We start from the raw sequence: 21109 nt of genomic DNA, 5'->3' as shown, positions 1-21109 counted from the left end.
ATATTCTAATAATTCACAGGAAAAGGAAGGGTGTGTGTGTGTGAAAGTGGGAGAGAGATATACTCTTCATTTCTTTTTTTTTTTTTTTTTGCAAGATTTATTTATTAATGCATACAAGAGCTGGGGTACAGGCCAGAGGTGTGGTGGTGGGGGGGTGAGAGGATTTACCAGAGACAGAGTAGGGAACAGAACAGGCAGACTAACCGACGTACACTGCTGAAGGGAGCAGTGGGCGAGACAGGACAGGAGAGGTCTGCTGCGCCATGTGGGTAGCTCCCTGGCCAGGGATCAAACTCATGCTGCAGAGGCTGTGGATAGCTTCATAGGTTGCATCTTAACCCCTTGCACCACCAGGGAGGCCCCATTTCTGTTTTTGAGTGGTTGGGCAGTTCTATATCCTACTCTAATGCAATCTGTCTTTGTTTTTGTATCAGGTGTCCTAATTTCAAACAAAAAGCAGCACTGATATTCCTCTAGGAAGTTGCTTTATTCATTCATTAAACACCACCTACCATGTCATATACCATGGCATGAGAGTACCTCACCTGATATTGGGAGAGCTAAGATAAACGTAATCATTTCTTTTCCCTCCCTAGAGACCCCTGATCACCTAGTCAGACAAAGATGACTATGGAACTGATAAATAAAAGCTTATGCTGACACACATCCATCCTCACACACAAAACAGATCAACAATACTCTTCATGACTGAAGCCTAGATAGAAATCATTGCGAAGGTGCCCTTGATCATGGAGGGTCCTTCATCTGTCACCACCAATACGAGCTGGAATTTGATCTACTGGTGACACTACCACAGGGAGAGGAGGGAGAAAGACATTAGCCATGTTGCTTCCTCTTTTCTTCCTTATACTACTCAGTCCTGCTCTCCTCCTGATATCTGACATAATGAATATATTACCAAATCATTAGCCCCTTCAAGTATGTAGTGCCTGTTTCTTCTATGAGTCAATGCAGTACAGATCCTGAAGAGAAGCAGTTAAGTGTTAATGGATTTGCTTTAGGCATTTCACAACCTATTGGTCCCAATTAGAATAGAAAAGGGTTGCTATAGACAACCTGGAAATTTAAATAATGCATTTATTCTTATATATTCCTTCTAAATATGTCAGCAAGAACTACAAAAAAAATTATGAAAGCAGAAAGAGGTCTTAAAACAGGGTTGAATTTTGCCTTTTCAAAACATAAAGCCTTAACCCCATTGAGGTTTTTTTTTTGTAATTGAGGATGTGACTTAGCAAACCTTAAAATGACATTCTGAATATAGCACATGTGAAAAGCTTACACCATGTATCACCTAAACAATGTAATTGCAAGGGAAATTTAAATTGATCACTAGAAACACAAAGCTAAATTGTAGAAAAGCACAGATTGTGCAAACAAGGGACAGGAAAGGGATCTAAAACCAGCATGGGTCCTGGCAATGTTAAGCTCTCGGAAAATAAAAGAGCAGAGGGGTCATTTATTACATAAGCTTTAATAATCTCTCTCTTGCAGCAACAGTGGAGATCTTTTGAAGTCCCCAGAACCTTCAGAAGACTACATTTGGAGAGACAGACTTTTGCAATAATCAATAGGAGCAGTGGCAAAGCATTAATTAAAACGTGCAACTTCTTGCCATCCAATGAGGTTGAGATTTTAGATAATTGCAGTACAGTAAATGGTGTAGAGAAACCAAAGCTATTTGTCTCATATGCAGGCCAATTTTCCATGCACAATCAAATTTTACTTCTTATATTCCCTAACAGCTGCTCTAAACTCACCGAGGATTTGGAAGTCATGATACAATATTAGTAAGAAAATTAGAATGGTAGCAAATCACAAGTTGCATTCTGAGCAACACAGTAGGAGGTCAGTTAATATTAAATATCCACAGTCTGTGCACACATATTCACATCTCCTAGGAGAGTCTTAGCAAAACACAGCCTTCAGGGATATGCACTTAGTAGCTTTTGCATAACAATAACCAAGATGCTGATACCAGCTAATGAAATTCTGATGCTGAAGGACCCCCAAGGCTCAGAACAAAGTCCTCTAGGAAAACAGGGATAAACTCTTTGTTTTAAAAGTAAATAGTCAATCTCATTTATTGATGTTTATTCATTCAAAACATATTTATTGAGGGTCTTCTTTCCATACTGTAGATCGGCCCTGGAGATGTCATAGTGAGAAAATACAGACTCTCTCCCTGACCTCATGTAGTTTAAAACTAGAGGAAGACAGATTTTTAATGACACATTCACATAAATAAATGTATATTTACAAACTGTGAATATTGCCTGAAGTAAAGGTAAATGGTGTTTTAAAAGCTTTTAACAGAAGAAATTGAACTTGACTGGGGAAAGTGATAACGAGATATGAGGGATGACTAGGAATTCTAGAAGAATTCAAAAGAACTCTTGTTAGAAAGGAAGTATATGTAGAGACTATTATCCCGAGGAGCGTAGTGCTTCAAGAAACAGAGAACCAGGATATTTGTATGGCAGAGAGCAAGCAGCAAACTGAAATGTGATGGAGACGCATAGGCAGACAGCAGAGCATGCAGGTTTATACTATAAATCAATGGAAAAAACATTGAAATTTAGTCAGAGGGGTGTGATAAGCCTTTTGAGACAATCATTCATTATGCTTGAAGAATGAATTGGGAGAAGTCAAAAAGATCACTATAACCAGTGACCCAGGAAAGAGAATTGCAATTTGGACAGGAATGGTAATGAAATATATAGAGAGTCACAAACATTCATGGAAGGAGATTAAAAGGTAAAGTGCAAAAAAATCAGTTTTAGATGGCGAGAGCATGGTAAATGAGAGGAAGGTCTTGGGAATGATGCCTAGATTCTGACTTCCATAATAGGATGGATAAGCGATGGTTTCCTTGGGTAGGGGAACCTGGAAAAGTAAGTGGCTTAATACAAGTTCATTTTTTCCCCTAAACATTTATTTATTTATTTATTTATGCATAGAAGAACTGGGGAGTAAGACAGAGGTGGGGGGGATGAGAGGATTCACCAGAGAGATTGGGGAGCAGAACAGGCAGATCCACTGAAATACACTGCTGAGGGGAGCAGCAGGAGAGTCTGGAGAGTTCTGCTGTGCCCTGTGAGTAGTTCCCTGGCCAGGGATCGAACTCGTGTTGCAGTGACTGCAGATAGCTTCATAGGTTGTGTCTTAATCCCTTGCACCACCAGGGAGGCCCCTGTTGTGTCCTTTATTTTATTTTATTTTTTTAAAGATTTATTTATGTATGCATACAAGAAGCAGGGTACAGGCCAGAGGTGTGGAGGGTGAAAGGATTCACCAGAGACAGAGTGGGGAAGAGAACAGGCAGACTGGCGGAAATACACTGCTGAGGGGAGCAGCAGGAGAGACAGAAGAGGTCTGCTGCACCATGTGGGTATCTCCACTGCCGGCTGGGATCGAACCTGCACTGTAGAGGTTGTGGACAGCTTCACAGCACTGCACTCAACCTGCTGTGCCACCAGGGAGGCCCTGTTGTGTTCTGTAAACATGGAATAAGTTCATTTTTTTTCCTCTTGATTTTCTCTTGGTTGACTCAATTCATTTGAGTTATAACTCAAATATCATCTCCTGAAGAAGCTGACATCATATCTTAAGCTGCCACCCTCTATTACTATCCTTATCTCAGAGTTTAATCCATTATTCTCTTTTCATCATAGCACTTTTCCCTCCCTGAAATTATTTATTTGTTCAGTGGTAAGTAACTCCAGAGAACAGTGTCAAATCAAGGGATAGGGGAGTGGAATAAGCATTTGTTGAAGGAAAGAATAAAAGAATGGATACAGATATGTCTATCTTTACCCATTTGATAGAAAAGGTAGAAGGGTGCTATTTTTTTTTATTTCCAGGTAATAAAAGGGAGGTCATTTTCTAATATCAAAGGACAGGGGAAATTAGGGAAGATGGGGGCCTCCCTGGTGGCACAAGGGGTTAAAGCACAACACTTTGAAGCTATCCACAGCCCCTTGAGCATGAGTTAGATCCCCAGCCAGTCAGGGAGCTGACCCACATGGTGCAGCAGACCTCTCCTGTCTCCACCCTCTGCTCCCCTCAGCAGTGTATTTCAGTCCATCTGCCTGATCTGCTCCCCATTCTGTCTCTGGTGAATCTTTGCACGCCCCTGCACCTCTGGCCTGTTCCCCAGTTCTTGTATGCATAAATAAATAAATCTTAAAAAAAAAAAAAGAAATTAGGGGAGATGGTTTGTGGGAGGAGAAGTTTTAAGTAGTCCAGGAACTGAAAGAGTAAATAGGCCATAGAATACAGAAGGAATTTTAGGTAATATTGAGTGTCAATTTGAGAATAACTATGAACTTAGAATGGTACAGATTGTACTGCTAAATGACTTTCTCTGGTCTTGCTCACATAAATACCAGAAGACACAGAAAAAAGCAGATGATTGGGTATATAAGACTGGCACTACTTCAGGCTGTGCAGGAAAAATTTAGGAGGGCAGGAGATTGCAGAATACTAGCAAGGATGATACTGTAGAATGATAGACTTCAGGATCCAACAAAGTTAAAGGGTTATAGAAGGGACAGTTGAATGAGAAATATGAAAGTCTGGAAAGTTGTAACCAAAGAGCAAAATGCCTGAATGAGACATGTTCTGAGTCACAGCTTCCATGGCGACAGGAGGAATTTGTGGTTGAGGAGGAGGTGGAAGAAATCATTAGCAATGAAGGTCAGTGAATTGAATTTTTCACTTTAAAATGTTTTGAGGGCATTAAATGTCTTAAAAGCAACCAGGTAATTCAAATCATAATTAAAATACTTAATGAAAAATAAGAACAGATAAAATTTTTCCTCTAAGTCCTAAGCCATGAGTGTAATGTAGTACCCTAATAATGGCTGCATATCATTTTTGCATGGACCTGAGAATTGCATCTCTGAATTATGAATGATAAAGTGAAACTCATTACCTCATTTCACTAATTAAAAATCAGTGATAATTTGGTTACCAGCTAGACTGATACTTTGTTTCATTAGTGAAAGAGCTATAGAGTAAGAAGAAATGGATTTGTATATTGATTCTGTCACTTTTCTATTTAGATGGCCTAGGGCTAGCTTCTTACCTCTACTGAGCCTCTGTTCTTCCATCTGTAAAAAGGAGAGAAAATTAAATGTCTTATAGCATCATTGTGAGGATTAAATGAGGACATGTAGGTGAAAGTATCTGTAAACAATACATTCCCAGGCCTCCCCTGGTGATGCAGTTGTTGAACACCGGGCTGCAAAGCTGCCCACAGCCTCTGCAGCGCCGGTTCGATCCCTGGCCGCCAGCGAGGGTCCCACATGGCACGACAGACCTCTCCTGCCGCGCCCGCTGCTCCCCTCAGCAGTGTATTTCATCACTCTGCCTGTTCTGTTCCCTGCTCTGGCTCTGGTGAATTCTCTCACCCTCCGGCGCTTCTGACTGTACCCAGTGCTTGTGTAAATAAATAAATAAATCTTTCGAAAAACAAAACAAAAAAAAAACAACACAATACATTCCCATACAAATAGAATGCCTTCTAATCTAGAAAGGATATTTATTAAAGACTATGCTGACTTCAACCAAATGTTTTTTTAATCACAATTTTTAAAGATCTTAGAAGCTTTATTTATAAGTAATATAGAAAAATACAATCATTCTTAATTACATAAAGTGGACCAAAAGATCAGCCCCATTTGCCAACTATATCTGACATTTATGAAACACACTTTTTTAGAAGATTTATTTATTTATGCATACAGGAGCTGGGGTACAGGCCAGAGGTATGGGGGTGGGTGGGTGAGAGGATTCACCAGAGACAGAGTGGGGAGCAGAACAGGCAGATCTACTGAAATACATTGCTGAGGGGAGCAGCGGGCGGCAGGAGAGGTCTGCGCGCCGTGTGGGACCCTCGCTGGCAGCCGGGGATTGATCTGGCGCTGCAGAGGCTGCGGGCAGCTTTGCAGCTCAGCACTCAACCGCTGCGCCACCAGGGGAGGTCCGACTTTTTTCTTCTTAGATCAAAGAATTATGATTCTCATTTGGACTGGTTTAATTATGGAATCATCAATTACATATGTCAATATATACGTTGATCAATACAACTTGTCTACTAAAATCTACAGCCTGACCAAATTCTCAGATAACATGAAATGCTAACTGAAAATAAGAACACAACATTATTATGTAAAGAATACATAAGATCTTATATTGCATTCTTGTAGTGGGTTTTTTTCCTAAGGAGATAGACATTGGCCCAAACCTCATATTTAGTGTTGAGAGCAGAAAGTCACAAACAGAAGAGGTTATTTATTTTTTTTATCCGGAATGAGGACAAATCTCTCATTTTTACAATATGATCAATGATCATAACTCCAAAACCGCTATGCACTGACATGACAATATGTATATATCTCCCTCACACCATTTTTTGTTGGTAGTTCAATGAGGGTATAATTGAAAGCAGATTGATTACTCCTATGTATGAGAAATTACATCTGTGTCTGCTGTCTAGTGTGTTTTCTATGTACCGTCAACTGAAGATGCCACTTAAAAGTTCTATGAATATTTGTTTTGATTACTTACATCTAGATTGTCTCAAACTATTAAGAGAAGGAAACTATGTTTCCACATCAGCTCACTGAAGTCTGAGCTCACCTATCCATCAAGTAAAAATGGCATTTAATTGGTAACTGCTGAGAAAGTTCAACAAAAAGTCACCAATATGATTTTGTATGCTGTAGACGGTTTCTAAATTAAACTTGTCAGAATGCCAGCAAATGTGAGCCAATCTTCAGTAAACATTCTGTTATTTTAAAATCCTTGGTAAGGAAATTCTTAATTTATGTTTTTTCCTCCACTTATTATGGAAAACATCACTCAGGAACAATACAAATCATTGTAACATAGGCAGGTGAAAAGGAAATAGAATATTTAAATGTTGTAATAAGAGAAAAACAGGTCAAACACAATACTATTTGCAGCAATGATGCATGTTTTGTTTCTTTAAGTTGGATACAGAGTAGGAAATATAATTAAGTGAACTATTAATGCTATTTTGTGATAGAAAAAAGCAACTTTTCCTTAAATTAAAGGGGGCTTATTAAAAATATACTAGGGCACACACAAATTCGAAACAAATACAAAAGCAAACAGACCTGAGGATGAAAAGAGAGCAAAGCAACACAGGAGATCTTGAAAAGCCCTGACTGTGAGGCCTCAATCCAATGTCTTTAGTCCCTTTGGGGCTCCATTCAGTTTTCAAACATCCAGGAAAGGAAGGGTAACTTGGCCCTGTGTGAATCAAAGATCATGGGTAGAATGGGGTGAACTATTGTGAGGGCTGGTTCCAACAAGGTGCCTGGAAGGGTAGTAGACAATTCCTCCCCACACCACCCAAAGGATACTTAGGCCCACAATGAAAAAGTTTTTTCTTTAAATAAATTAAATGGGACCTCCCTGGTGCGCAGGCGGTTGACTGCAGCACTGTGAAGCTGTCCACAGCCTCTGCAGCGCCGGTATGATCCCGGCCGGCGGGCGAGGGTCCCACATGGCACAGCAGACCTCTCCTGTTGTGCCCGCTGCTCCCCTCAGCAGTGTATTTCATCAGTCTGCCTGTTCTGCTCCCCGCTCTGTCTCTGGTGAATACTCTCACCCCCCCACCCCCGCATCTCTGGCCTGTGCCCCAGTTCTTGTATAAGTAAATAAAATCTTTTTTAAAAATTAATTAATTAAATGGCTTAATTGTCGCAAAGTTTTCAGGCAGCCATAACCTATTTCTTCTTTTTTTTTTCTTTTTTTTAATAATAAATTTATTTTTATATTCCCCATACAATTGCAGCCCCCCCATTCTGACCCCAATCCCTCCCCTCCCGCCTCCGCCCCCCCAAAAGTGTCTCTGGTTCATCGTTTTTTGTTGATTTTGATTTTCACTTTCTTATAGTTATTCATTTTCCTGGTCCCTTATTTAAGTTTTCTAGATTCCTGCTATGAGTCAGACCATCCGGTATTTTTCTTTTTCTTTCTGGCTTATTTCGCTGAGCATGATCCCTTCCAGCGCCATCCATGTTGCTGCAAATTGCATGTGTTTATCTTTTTTGAATGCTGAGTAATATTCCATGGTGTATATGTACCACATCTTCTTGATCCATTCATCTATTTTTGGGCATTTGGGTTGTTTCCAAAGCTTAGCTATTGTAAACAGTGCTGCTATAAACATAGGGGTTCAGGTGTTCTTTGGAATTGATGTTTCTGTGTCCTTTGGGTAAATACCTAGGAGTGGAATTGCTGGATCATATGGAAGCTCTATGTTTAGTAGGTCCAGAAATCTCCACACAGCTCTCCACAGTGGTTGGACCAGTTTGCACTCCCACCAACAGTGCAGAAGAGTTCCTTTTTCTCCACACCCTCGCCAACATTTGTTGTTGCTAGTTTTTTTAATATGTGCCATTCTCACTGGTGTAAGATGGTATCTCATGGTAGTTTTGATTTGCATTTCCCTGATGACAAGTGATGTTGAACATTTTTTCATATGCCTGTTGGCCATTTGCATTTCCTCTTCAGAGAAGTTTCTTTTTAGCTCTTCTGCCCATTTTTTGACTGGATTATTTTCTTTGTTGTTGTTGAGTCTCATCAGCTCTTTGCAGATTTTTGTGATCAGTCCTTTATCATTAGTGTTGGGTGCAAAAATGTTCTCCCAGTTGGTGGGGTTTCTCTTTGTTTTTGTTATTGTCTCTTTTGCTGTGCAGAAGCTTTACCACTGCTCCCTGGCCACGCTGCTCTCACTCTGCTGTCGTGGAGACACACTGAAATGCTACCCCATGTTCCTGGCTTTTCTCTGCTGGGCAATTCTCTCTGAGAGTCTGTCCTCAGAATCTTATTTCACAGAATTGGCAGGCTTGATCTCTGTGTGACTTGCCAGGGGTAGAAGGGAAAGATCACAATGTAGGATGATAGTCAAAGGAGAGAAGAGAAAAGCAGCAAGAAATGCAGACATTTTAAAAATAGGCTTTCTGAATCTAATTCTCTATCATTGATTCAGCTTTTCAGTTGGTTCATTCCTTGCATGAAGGGAATGGAGATCATATTGAAGGGCTTTGTTTTGCTGCTTTGTTGTTGTTGTTATTCTTTTTCCATAAACCTGAAGCAGAGGGATTTATTGTAAAATTTATATCTACCCAAGATAAAGGAGGGGAAATATAACCCCATCAAAATTGCAGGAAATCCATATTACTAAATATCTTGAGCGTGAAAGTGATATTAAGGTTGAGACAGATGGAAAATAAACAGAAATACAGCAAAAATATGAGATACTAACCAAAATTAGGATGACTTGGAACAAGGAACTTTGCTCACAAAGATATCCCTGGGTTTCCTTGGATAGTAACCCAATAGCTTTGGAGGGGACCAAACTATCCTGAGGGAAATTTTGAGCAAACCCATAGGAAGTTGCATTAGGTTTAACTGAAAAATAGGATACATAGAAAATAGTTGAAGGCACTGACGAATTACATAAAATATTATAAATTGCATCAGTCAGGGTTCAGCACAAGGAATTGAAATAATCTAATGCTTTTAAATAGGAAGGGGTTTAATTTGTGAAATTTGATGCTCCTAAATTTTTAGGAGGAAAGAAGTGGATTCAAAGACTAGCCCCCAAGAGTGACTTTCAGAGAGTTACTATTTATTCAAGGGAGCAACCACCTCCTCGACTATATGTGGTGCTGTAAGTTCGAGAACACACACCCTAACTATGATCCCGAAATTATCTAGAATAGACTTGGTTTAGATTAAAGATGCCGCAGACAACTTCCTCTCATCACCTGGAATCTAGAGATTGAGCCCCAAACTGTGATGCAAAGATCAGAGACTCAAGCTTGTCATTCTTAATACCTCGACAGCAGATGAACTGACCCTGGGTCGCTGCTGCAGAAGGTAACTCCCATTTCTATGGCACTGCTTGCCAGCAGAAAGAACCAAGTAGGATAGTTGTTTTTTTTTTTTAAGATTTTTTTATTTATGTGTACAGGACTGGGGTACAGGCCAGAGGTGTGGGGGGGCGAGAGGATTCACCAGAGACAGAGTGGGGAACAGAACAGGCAGATTGACTGAGATACACTGCTGAGGGGAGCAGCTGGTGAGTCAGGAGAGGTCTGCTGCACCATGTGGGTAGCTCCCTGGCTGGGGATGGAACTCGTGCTGCAGTGGCTGTGGATAGCGTCATAGGTATTAACCCCTTGCGCCACCAGGAAGCCCCCTCCTCCCAGCAGGAGAGTTCTTTCACTTTGCGTCATCTACCAAATTTTACAAAAGTATGTCCTATTTGCATAACTAAATTTGCAACAAAAATCTTAGATTAAAATGGGGTCTAAATATTTAATTATAAGCTTTCCTGCCTCTCCAAAGGAAGGTAAAATGGAAATTAAGAAAGTTATATCTGGGGCCCCCCTGGTGGCGCAAGGGGTTAAGCACTGCACTATGATGCAATCCACCTGTTCTGTCAATCTGCCTGTTGTGTTCCCTACTCTGTTTCTGGTGAATCCTCTCACCCCCCACACCTCTGGTCTGTACCCCAGCTCTTGTATGCATAAAATAAATAAATCTTTAAAAAAAAAGAAAGTTAAAGCTAATTTCCAGTATCTACCCTATGTATATGTGCGGTGTTTGTTTGTGTGTGTTGTTATGTTTATGTATTTGTGTCATGTATACGTATCATGTATTTATATATTTGTACCATGTAAAGCATAATTGTGTATCATGTATTTGTACCATACGTATGTGTGTGTGTAGTATTTAATTGTAACTGAAATAGTAAAGTAGGCTTAAACTCTTAGGAGTTTAACACTTATAACGAAAAATATGTATTTGTAGTTAGTTCTGTTTATCACAAAGGGAAATGAAGTACTCAACAATGACTTTTGGTGTGGCTTAAGTCACTAATGTATTTTACATAAAACATATGCTAATTTTTTAGAAATGCTTCCAAAAGTCAATAACCTCTGCCTTCAATGGTTATTTCACTCCTTTTTTTTTCATAGACTTTCCCACTTATTTTCCAAACATCACAGGGACTCTAGCCTGTATGTACTGCTTGATCTTTGCTGGGTATCAGCTTGCCACTTAGTTCTCTTCTTTGTGTAGCAATATAAAGCAAATTCAACCACAGAGAACTAATTTTTACCTAATTTATCTCTCCTGGAGAACAAGACAAGGGAATGGAATTTGACCTCAATAAAACAAAACGGATTTGTATTAATGGTGTACTAGGGAAAATCCATTAAAATTATTTCAGATGATTAAAAAAAAAAGTTGAGATTTCAAACCATATTAAGGGCTTTATAAAAACTTTAATTTTCTTATCATTGGAATACAATTATACAATTATAGTATAGTTCTGATTTCTCTGGTTGGAAAAGAGTGCAAAGGCTTGGGCTAACCACCCAAGAGAGCTGAAAATATATGAATGGAAGTTAAGCTTTTTGAGACGCAAGGGCAATTAGTCCAGGAAACTTACATTCATTGGAACTGCTTTTTCCTCAGTACTTTTTGTGTCTAGGGAGGCAGCACATTGGGGAAGAAAGAAAAATGCTTTAAGAGTTAAATTTCTCACCGGCCTCAACGGTGGCTCAAGGGGTTAAGATGTAACCTATGAAGCTATCTGCAGCCATTGCAGCACCAGTTCAATCCCCAGGCCAGGGGATCTAGGAGTAAGATTTGTAGGTAGATTGTCAGCACGTTTGAATTTCCTGAGGTGGAAAGACACAAGGACTGTTGGAGAAATTCGAGGGGACATGTGGTGGATCACAGAGAGCTAGAGATAGAAGGGTCGGGGACCCTAAGGCCTATGAGGTCATGCAGTACCAGGGTTGTTTCATTCTGCGAATAATGGTGAAAAACCATTGATATAATTAAGATGGGAATTGGGGAAAGAGAGAGATTTAGAATGATATAATTTGTCTTTGGCTTATTTTCTCAGTTCAAGCCAATACTTGTTAGAAAATTAATTATACTATAACCTATCATGACATACAGTAAAAGACTCTTAAGTACCCAAATAGGAACAACCCTGAACATAAAAATAAGGTCAATGTAACTCTCTATAGGAGCAAGCATATTCTCTTTTCAGAAACCACAGGATTCTGAATTGAAGGATGAAGGCACAATTTATACACAGTGAAATCTTCCCCAAAACAGAAATAACAATTTGTTCTAAAAGTATTAATTGCTTATTTGAAGGACCTTTGAGGTCTTTTCATTATTATCTTGGGTAAGATCATTCAGCTTGATGAGAGATTGAATGTTGTGTCTAAAAAAAAAAAAAACACTTTGAAGATGGTAATATTATATTCCACTGGGAAATTATATATTCCCCAGTGGAATATAGTATTTCCATTAAATTATAAAAAATGACATATCAGGAAAGCTTCCTGCTCATGGTCATCTGTCCTCATAGATTAAATTTTGTTGCTACATGTGCAATAGAATAAAGAGAGTGAATAGTGAATTCTTGACAGTTTGCATAAAAAGATTGTGGCTTTCATCAGATATTATTTAACCGACTGGATTGAAAATCAAACATGGATTGGAAGGACAGTAGTGGCATGATTTCTACTTGAAAGAGAAAGTGGAGGATTTTGTTTCTTTGAGAGCTTGTGCCTTGGAAAAGGATACTTGACTGACATCAGATACAACAATGTGGCAAAACTATATGTCTTCAGCCTAATGCCTAATCTATGCAAGTCAGGGTGCAGTGCTCCAGGGCTTAGAAATACCCAACAGTGAGACTAGGAAAGCACCAAACTGAAAAGCCTGACACTATCTGGGGCAGCCTGGGGTTATATGCATGGCTATTTTTCTTCATTGAAATAGCTGTTTTTCTTCATTGATATTTTGACTTATATGTGTAACATATAGTTTTTGTTATTTTTTAATCTCTCCATTTTCTCTAATTGATATTTTTTGATTCTGTTTTTCCTAGAATGATGTTACACATGCAGATAAAATGCTTATATTTTTCATGAAAATGACTTTTCCAGAACTTCTGTTATCCCACAAAGAATAGAAATCTGATTTCCAAGCCATGTTCCTTGAAAAGTGGAATGAGTTCAATGTCACCTCCAAATAGGCTCTTCGCTCCTGGATAGACTTCATCACATAGTACTTTCAACTCATTAATCAAAGCAGGTTCCCCTTTGGCATTCAAGAGCTCAGATATCCTTCTAGTAATTTAAGCTACTGTTCAATAAAAATGCTGACTCCTATCCTATAAAAGTTTGTATTGAGTGCAGACACATGGGAATCCTAGCCTTCCTAAACTGAACAAAATTTAGAGATCTTCTTGTCCAGCCTCACTGTTTTAAAAATGAATAAAATGAAGTTCTAGTATATACTGTCTATTGAAAAGACTTCTTCAAAGCCAGAAGACTTGTGTGTGATCCATCCATTTATTGGTTTTTCATACACTACCTACCTTCATTCTTTATGATGCTTGGCAGTGAGTGTGTTAAAGTATGACAGCAATATCTGTTCTCAAGAAGCCATAAATTAAGGAGAAAAACACACCAATCTGTGTGATCTTAGTCAAATTATGTAAACAGAGAGACTGTTTCCTTATTGGCAACAGTACAATAATAATAATAATAATAATAATAATAATAATAATAATAATAATAAACTCTTAGGGTCAGATTGGGGAAGAGGTAGACAGAATTCTTTTGAAACTCCTTTCACACTTCTCAGATAGGAAACTAAGAAACCTCTGTTTAACATAGTTCCCATGTTTCTAAGATAGAGGATGAAACTAAAGACTAGATATAAATACAGTGATAAGGAAGAGCTGGTGGCATCCCACCCTCTCTTTCTGCAGTAAGTAGAAAAGAGTTTGCTACTATATTTTGGGTTTCTGCTCTGGCCTCTGAATAGAGCTGGGGTTTCTCCAGTGCCATGCTTTGGAAGTTTATTTGGGTAACAATCATTGGTTTTGCTGTTGTTTAAAAAAAAAAAAGTGGAAATTAGTTTGAGTCCTGATTGCACTTATCAATTCTTTGATTTTGAACAAGTATTAATATTTCCTGAACTCTTTTTCCATAACTAGAATGGAGTACAGGGATATCTATATGCTTTGGCTAAAAGAAAGGAGCATATGGGGCCTCTCTGATGGTGCAAGCGTCTGCAGAGTTTGATCCCCAGCTGGGGAGCTAACCCACATGGTGCAGTGGACCTCTCCTGTCTCACCCACTGCTCCCCTCAGCAGTGTATTACAGTCGGTCTGCCTGTTCTGTTCCCTACTCTGTCTCTGGTGAGTCCCCTGTCCCCCCATACCTCTGGCCTGTACCCCAGTTCTTATATGCACAAATAAATAAATCTTTTTTTAAAAAAAAGAAAGGGGCATATGAATTTTTTCTTTTTCTATACCTGCTAGAGTTGATCTTTTATTTAGCTGGAGTTGGTTGAGTAATATGATTTGAGAACTTAAAATATCATTTGATAGTTCTCAAAATTCCACCAGTGGGGACCTTAAAATGATATGAACACTATAGAACTCTTTTCTTATAAAGTATATACCTACCTGATGACCCAGACTGACCATCAAAAATGTCCACACAAGAAATTCTACATGAATGGTCAGAGCAATTTCATTCATACTAGCAAACTGGAAACAACCGAAATATCTATAAACCTGTGAATGGCCAAACAAAGTGTCTATCAGCATGTGAATGGATAATAAATTGTAATATATCCATGCAATAGAATACTTCTGAGTAACAAGAGAAAGAAAGAATTGCTGAATGTAGTTGGGGCAACATAACTCTCAAAAATACTATGCAAAGTTGAAAAAGCCAGGTGTAAAGAAGTGTATGATTTCATTTACATGCAATTCAAAACAGATAAAATTATTCTTATGATAGAAATTAGAACACTGTGGCTTTGCCCCCTTGCCAGTCAGTCACTCAGTGCATCTTTATGGGGAACCTGGTGCCAAACCTTTGTAAATGACCTGCTTTGGGTTGGGGTTTCATACATAGTAGAGAAGCTCTCTTGCTACTGAAAGTCAATTCTATACATCCTTTAAATTTTACACTGAAGGCCTGGGTATCTTACTGCATGTAAAGCTTAATAAAAATGTCCACCAATTAAAGACTGATTCAATTGGAAAAGTTAAAGCAACTTGACAAGTTAAAGAAGTGATCTTAACCTTCTCCATAGGGATAGTTCAATGTTAATTGCTTTATTGACAAAGGAAAAACTAGTATTTGAAACATTTCTCTTAAAATGATTCTTGTTTATTTCACATAGTATGTCATGAGTGCTATTGGTGAAGCTCATCTTTAAAAAAAAGTGTAAAATTTGCTCTATTTAAACACTATATATATTCAAAAATAAATTGCTATTTCCAGATTTGGTAATTTTTTTTTCTCCAAATTAAATCCTTTCTATTTTACATGTATTTTACAGTGATTCATCAGAAGTGTCCCTTTGTTCTAAGCAAGTAATCATCAATTCTCAAGGCATTTTATTTTAACAAGAATTCTTTTGACTGGGCTATGCTCTGTGCAACACAATATTCTTACCAATAATTATATTATCTTCTAAACTGTTGCTTACACCTTTGGACACTCAACAAATCTTGTGGGCCACAGAAACTAATGGACCTCTAAATTTATTTTATTTTATTTTTAAAGGTTTATTTTCTTTATGCATACAAGAACTGGGGTATACGCCAGAGGTGTGGGATGTGGCGGGTGAGAGGATTCACCAGAGACAGAGTGGGGAGCAGAGAAGCAGATCTACTGAAATACACTGCTGAGGGGAGCAGTGGGCAAGACAAGCGAGGTCTCAATGGCTACACCATGTTGGTTAGCTCCCTGGCAGGGGATAGAACTCCATGCTGCAGTGGCTGTGGATAGCTTCATATTGCTGAGTCTTAACCCCTTGTGCCACCAGGGAGGCCCTAATTTTTTTTTTTTTTAATACCAACTGCACTATTTTGATTTCCTGAGACATTTCTATTCAGGGTAATCTTGGCATTGAGAGGTCATGCTGAAACTTTGAAAACAAAAATTTTCAATTTTATACATGTATGGCCCTAAAGATGATCCTAAGTTATGTTTGGGTGATAGGTTTCATGTGGGATGGCATGTGTAGAACATAATGATATTCTCAGATCACCTATTACTGGGGGCATGAATGACTGGTGGCCCCAGATGTGCAACTGAAATTCATCACCAAGTTTGTGCTGAGGTCACATCTCCCTCAGGCTGCTCTCAGTCAACTACTGGGCACACTTGAGAGACTCAGGTAGTCCTGTCCCGGAAGATGTAGAGCAACTCTGACAGGCAACTCCATCTCCCATTCCTCACCACTCCCACCTCCCCCGAACATGCCAAGCTTTTCCTCAGAATACACAGCAGAGCAAGTTGCCTTCATCCAACCCCCACCCCTCTTTCTTTTTGTGCCTCTCTATTTAACAGACCAGTATCAAGGTCTTACTGTCTTTCCAGTCTCTCCCGATTGTTTCTAACCTGTGGGTCCCTACTAAATTTCTAAATATATCTTCTATCTTGCTGTCTGCTTCTTGAAGGATCTGATTAAAATCAAGTGTGTTAATGTGTTTATGTGAATCGGGAGAGGGAATCAGGATCTTGCAGAACTTTCTAACTAAACCTAACTCTCTGACCCATCTCTGCTGCTTACACCTGGGTTTATAGAATCCTTAGCTTCATGGCTCTTCACAACCTTCTGAAACATTCACGAGGTCCTCTCATGTTCCTTTGTATAATAAATCTATTATAGAAGGAATGAAGAAGTTGTAGCTGAAGTACAGTTCTTATGTGTTCATGATATTTAATTAAAATGTTCATCTGTTTTAAATGTTGCCTAATTTCTTTCAGGCTTTGTGTTAGCTTCTGTAGTTGTAATCTGGTTTATAATGATAGAGTGAAAATCTGAATCTAGTTTAAGAGTACCTCTAGGGGCCTCCCTGGTGGAGCAAGGGGTTAAGACACAACCTATGAAGCTATTCACAGCCACTGCAGCACGAGTTCAATCCCCACATGGCACAGCAGACCTCTCCTGACTTGCCCGCTGCTCCCCTCAGCAGTGTATTTCTGTCATTCTGCCTGTTCTGTTCCACTCTCTGTCTCTGGTGGGTCCTCTCACCCCTCCACACTTCTGGCCTGTACACCAGTTCTCATATGCATGAATGAATAAATCTTTATTTAAAAAAAAAAGTACCTCTAGAACTTTTTCCTTAATAGATAAGCTTATTAACAAATTCAACCCCTTATAAGTAAAGATAAGGATTTAGTCATTCCAGGGAATTTATAATAGAAAAACCTGGGGATGTTTTATTTTTCAAATAACAGATTTGTAATTTGAAATCTGATTTTAAGAAGAAATATTATTTTTTCTCAGAGTAAAGTTTGAAAGAGTTGATTATGGCAACTGTCTAAGGGTAGAGCTTACTCAGCATAATTCATTAACAATACATTTTTTTAAAAGCACTTCTTTTTCTAAGTTGCAAGATGGTTCTAGTGCATCTAATGATTTGATGAAATCTGCTTGGAAGATATGTGGCAGTGTTAATCCTATCAGAGATTATGAGCTAAAATAAAAATGTGAGAACTCTTTGATTAAGTAAGAATGATTTGTGCTTGTGGAAAGGGATTTCTTTAAAAGGAAATCTTAGTATATGTAAAATATTTCTGAAAAGATGGCCTCAACCCTGTTAATGCTAATTTCTTCCAAAGACCGGCACAGAGAACTGAGCTTGGTGGGAAACTTACACTTTGCATCCTATGCCCCTGTTTGCTATTTAAAAAATTGTAAACCATGTGAATATCTTACTTTTTATTTTTTTTAAAGATTTACTTTTATACAAGAATTGGGGTACAGGCCAGAGATGGAGGGGGGTGAGAGGATTCACCAGAGACAGAGTGGGGAACAGAACAGGCAGACTAAAGTACACTGCTGAGGGGAGCAGCGGGCGAGTCAGGAGAGGTCTACTATACCATGTGGGTAGCTCCCTGGCCAGCCGGGAATTGAATTTGTGCTGCAGTGGCTGCGGAATGCTTCATAGGTTGCGTCTTAACCCCTGTGCCACCAGGGGGGCCCAGAATATCTTACTTTTTAATACACAAAAATTTTCAAATAAAATTAAGATATGAAACAAAGGACATATTAAGGATATAATTTTGGTGAAAACGGTTTTGAATTGTCAGTGGAGATCAGAAAAAAGTCTAAGTGATTGAACTCTTTGTGTAACCATTAAAAGGAGTATGCTTATAGCAAGAGAAAGCAAAAAGGAGGATAATACAGTTATGATAGTGTTTTTTAAAAAACTTTTAATACAAATCCTGGTTTCAATTCTATAACTGAGTCATTCAGTGTCTGCTGGTGATTCATGACTTACTGGATACTCTGGTTAAAAATGCCAACATCACTTAGAATAAAAATGCAGAGATATCAAAAAAAGAAATGCAATATTTTGGGGAAATCAACAGACCATTACTTTGTGACCAAGCTGTGTTAGTGAGCATGATCTCATGTTTTTTTGCGGAATCAGTCTCTGTATATGAGTGTGAGTAATATTGTGCATTATAAAAGCTAATGCTCTGTATTTCTGTTCATGACTCTATAACCACAGATTTTTTTTTTTTAATTAACATGCAGGGCACACACAAGGATGGATTTTTAAAAGACACACATTGAGAAAAAGCTTTATTAAACGGAGTTTCCATCTTTGTTTTCTTTTACTAGTTTCCAGAAAATCTTGTTGATTTTAAAAATCTACAGCTGATTAAAAAAAAAAAAAAAAAACAAAGATCTTAAAATTCAGTTATGTTCACTTTTTGCTTTTCAATTTGCCATCAGAACTCAACTGTAAACTTTATGTTTCATCAAGCAGGATGCAGTTCAACTGGTTCTCTCAGCCATCCTGGGATAGACTTAATAGGGAAGACCCTGGACATGGACTAGAAGATTTTTTTAGCAAATCTATAACTCGTTGACCTTAGCAAATTTGTCCCTAATTTCTCTGTGGCTTATTTTCTGACCTATCCCTGTCTAGTTTCTAAAGCATTGGGAAATAAATGAACTGATAGATTCCCCAGAAAGTGTTTTTTATTTAAATATTTTTAATGAAGTACCATTGTCTACATCCATGTTAGTATTTTGAAAGTATAGGATTTCTCCCGACAGGTGTGGTCACTGTAGCTCTCCCACCACCAAATCACCCATAGTCCGTCATGTCCATTGTCCTCTCCTTCCCTCATCTTCCCCTCCTCTGACCTTCCCCCACCCAGTTCTCACCCTTCCCCCTCTGGATGCCTCAGATCCATGGTCAGCTTTCAAGGGTCAACTTTTTTTTTTTTTAAAGATTTTATTTATTTATGTGTACAAGAACTAGGGTACAGGCCAGAGATGTTGGGGGGAGGGCGTGCGAGGATTCACCAGAGACAGAGTAGGGAGCAGATCAGGCAGATCTACTGAAATACACTACTGAGGGGAGCAGCAGGTGAGTCAGGAGAGGTCTGCTGTGCCATGTGGGTAGCTCCCTGACCACTGGGTACCGAACTCGAACTGGTGCTGCAGAGGCTGTGGAAAGCTTCATAGTGCTGTGCTTAACCCCTTGTGCATCAGAGGGGCCCTTAAGTGTTAACTTTAATGTTTGTCTTTGTCTGACCTTTTGTTTTGGTTTCTCTATATTCCACATATAAGTGACACCATCCAGTCAAAGTATTTTTGAATTAGGAAAAAAATGTAATCTGTGAATTAAGTCAAGTTATCCCTTCTCACCCGAAAGATAGATTCACTAAAAGCTGTGAATGAGATCTTATTTGCAAAAAGAGTCTTTGTAGGTAAGATTAAGTTAAGGATCATTTGTAAGGTCGGTGCAGGGGCCTGCTAAGGCCCTAGGCCGCAGGCTCAAGGAGGGGCCTGGAAACCGCAGAGGGAATTCCACGGTTGCCTCAGCTACTGGAACCAGAGGCCTCCACCCGACACAAACAGGATCTGTAGCGATCAACCAAAAACCGCCAAAAAATAAAAAACAACTTCGGTTCCGCATACCCAGATTCTGCCTAACCTTTCCTCACCCTACAAAAGGACATCTCTCCCCAACAATGGGCATGACTTTTCTGACCCCCATGGTGGTCGGCAAACCTCGCCTGGGAGCGCAATAATGTTCCTGCCTGTCAGAAACTTGGCCTGCCTCTCCTTCTCTTTACCAAGCCAAAGCTTTCACAGATGAGATCATTCTGAATTTGCCTGTGGGTCCCGCATCCAATGGAAGTTGTTAAAGCACACCGGTGCCGAGTCCAAGAACCACCGAGACCCAAGTTCGATGCAAAAGCAAAGGTGGCCTTTATTGCTAGCTCGAGGTAGGGTCCGAACTCCCGGAGTGGAACCCACACAGCGGCGGTGCCCAGACAGAGTTGGACCCCAAGCACCGTAATTAGGCAGTTTAAATAGGCATAGAAAATGGGTCCCTCAGAGTAATCTGACAGCTTCAGATGTGGATTCTAGGAATACGACTGTTAGGGTAATCTAATTGTTAGGGGGAAATGATGTCCTGAGCTAATCCCATACAGGCTTTGTGGACTCCACTCCCAGTCCAGACTAAAGCCATCAAGACATTGGGAAAGACAAATCCCGTCACCACCAAAGGGAAGGTGGCTGGGACCTGAGGGTGGAGTTAAGCAGCCAGGTTGGGTATAAAAACCAAACACATGGGCCTTGGGGTGGCTTGCTGTCGCTCACCTCCTGGCTTCACGGCTCCTGGCTTGCAGCCAGCTCTCAGAGCGCCATTTGGGATTCCTGATCGGCGGATCAGGTAGGACACATTTAAAACTTTGTCTCCCACTTTTCTCCCTGAGCTGTACATTTCCTCATTTCCCCTTCCCTTGTAAATAAACCTTTTATTAACCTTTCGCGTGTGCCTGCAGTAGAGCATTGATAAGTCCTTTTAAGCGCGCGGGTGAGGACCCACAGTCAGGCACCCCGTTTTGTATCGCGGTTGCTCTACAACATAATGGTTACAGACGCTGGTTCTTAGAATCTAGGAATTGCAACCTCACTGTCAGCTATGCTCTTAAAATAGCTG

The sequence above is a fragment of the Talpa europaea genome (assembly GCF_964194135.1).
Source record: "Talpa europaea genome assembly, chromosome: 15".
NCBI classification, from domain to species: Eukaryota; Metazoa; Chordata; class Mammalia; order Eulipotyphla; family Talpidae; genus Talpa; species Talpa europaea.
The sequence above is the reverse complement of the archived record's forward strand: the minus strand, read 5'-3'. Positions refer to the sequence as shown.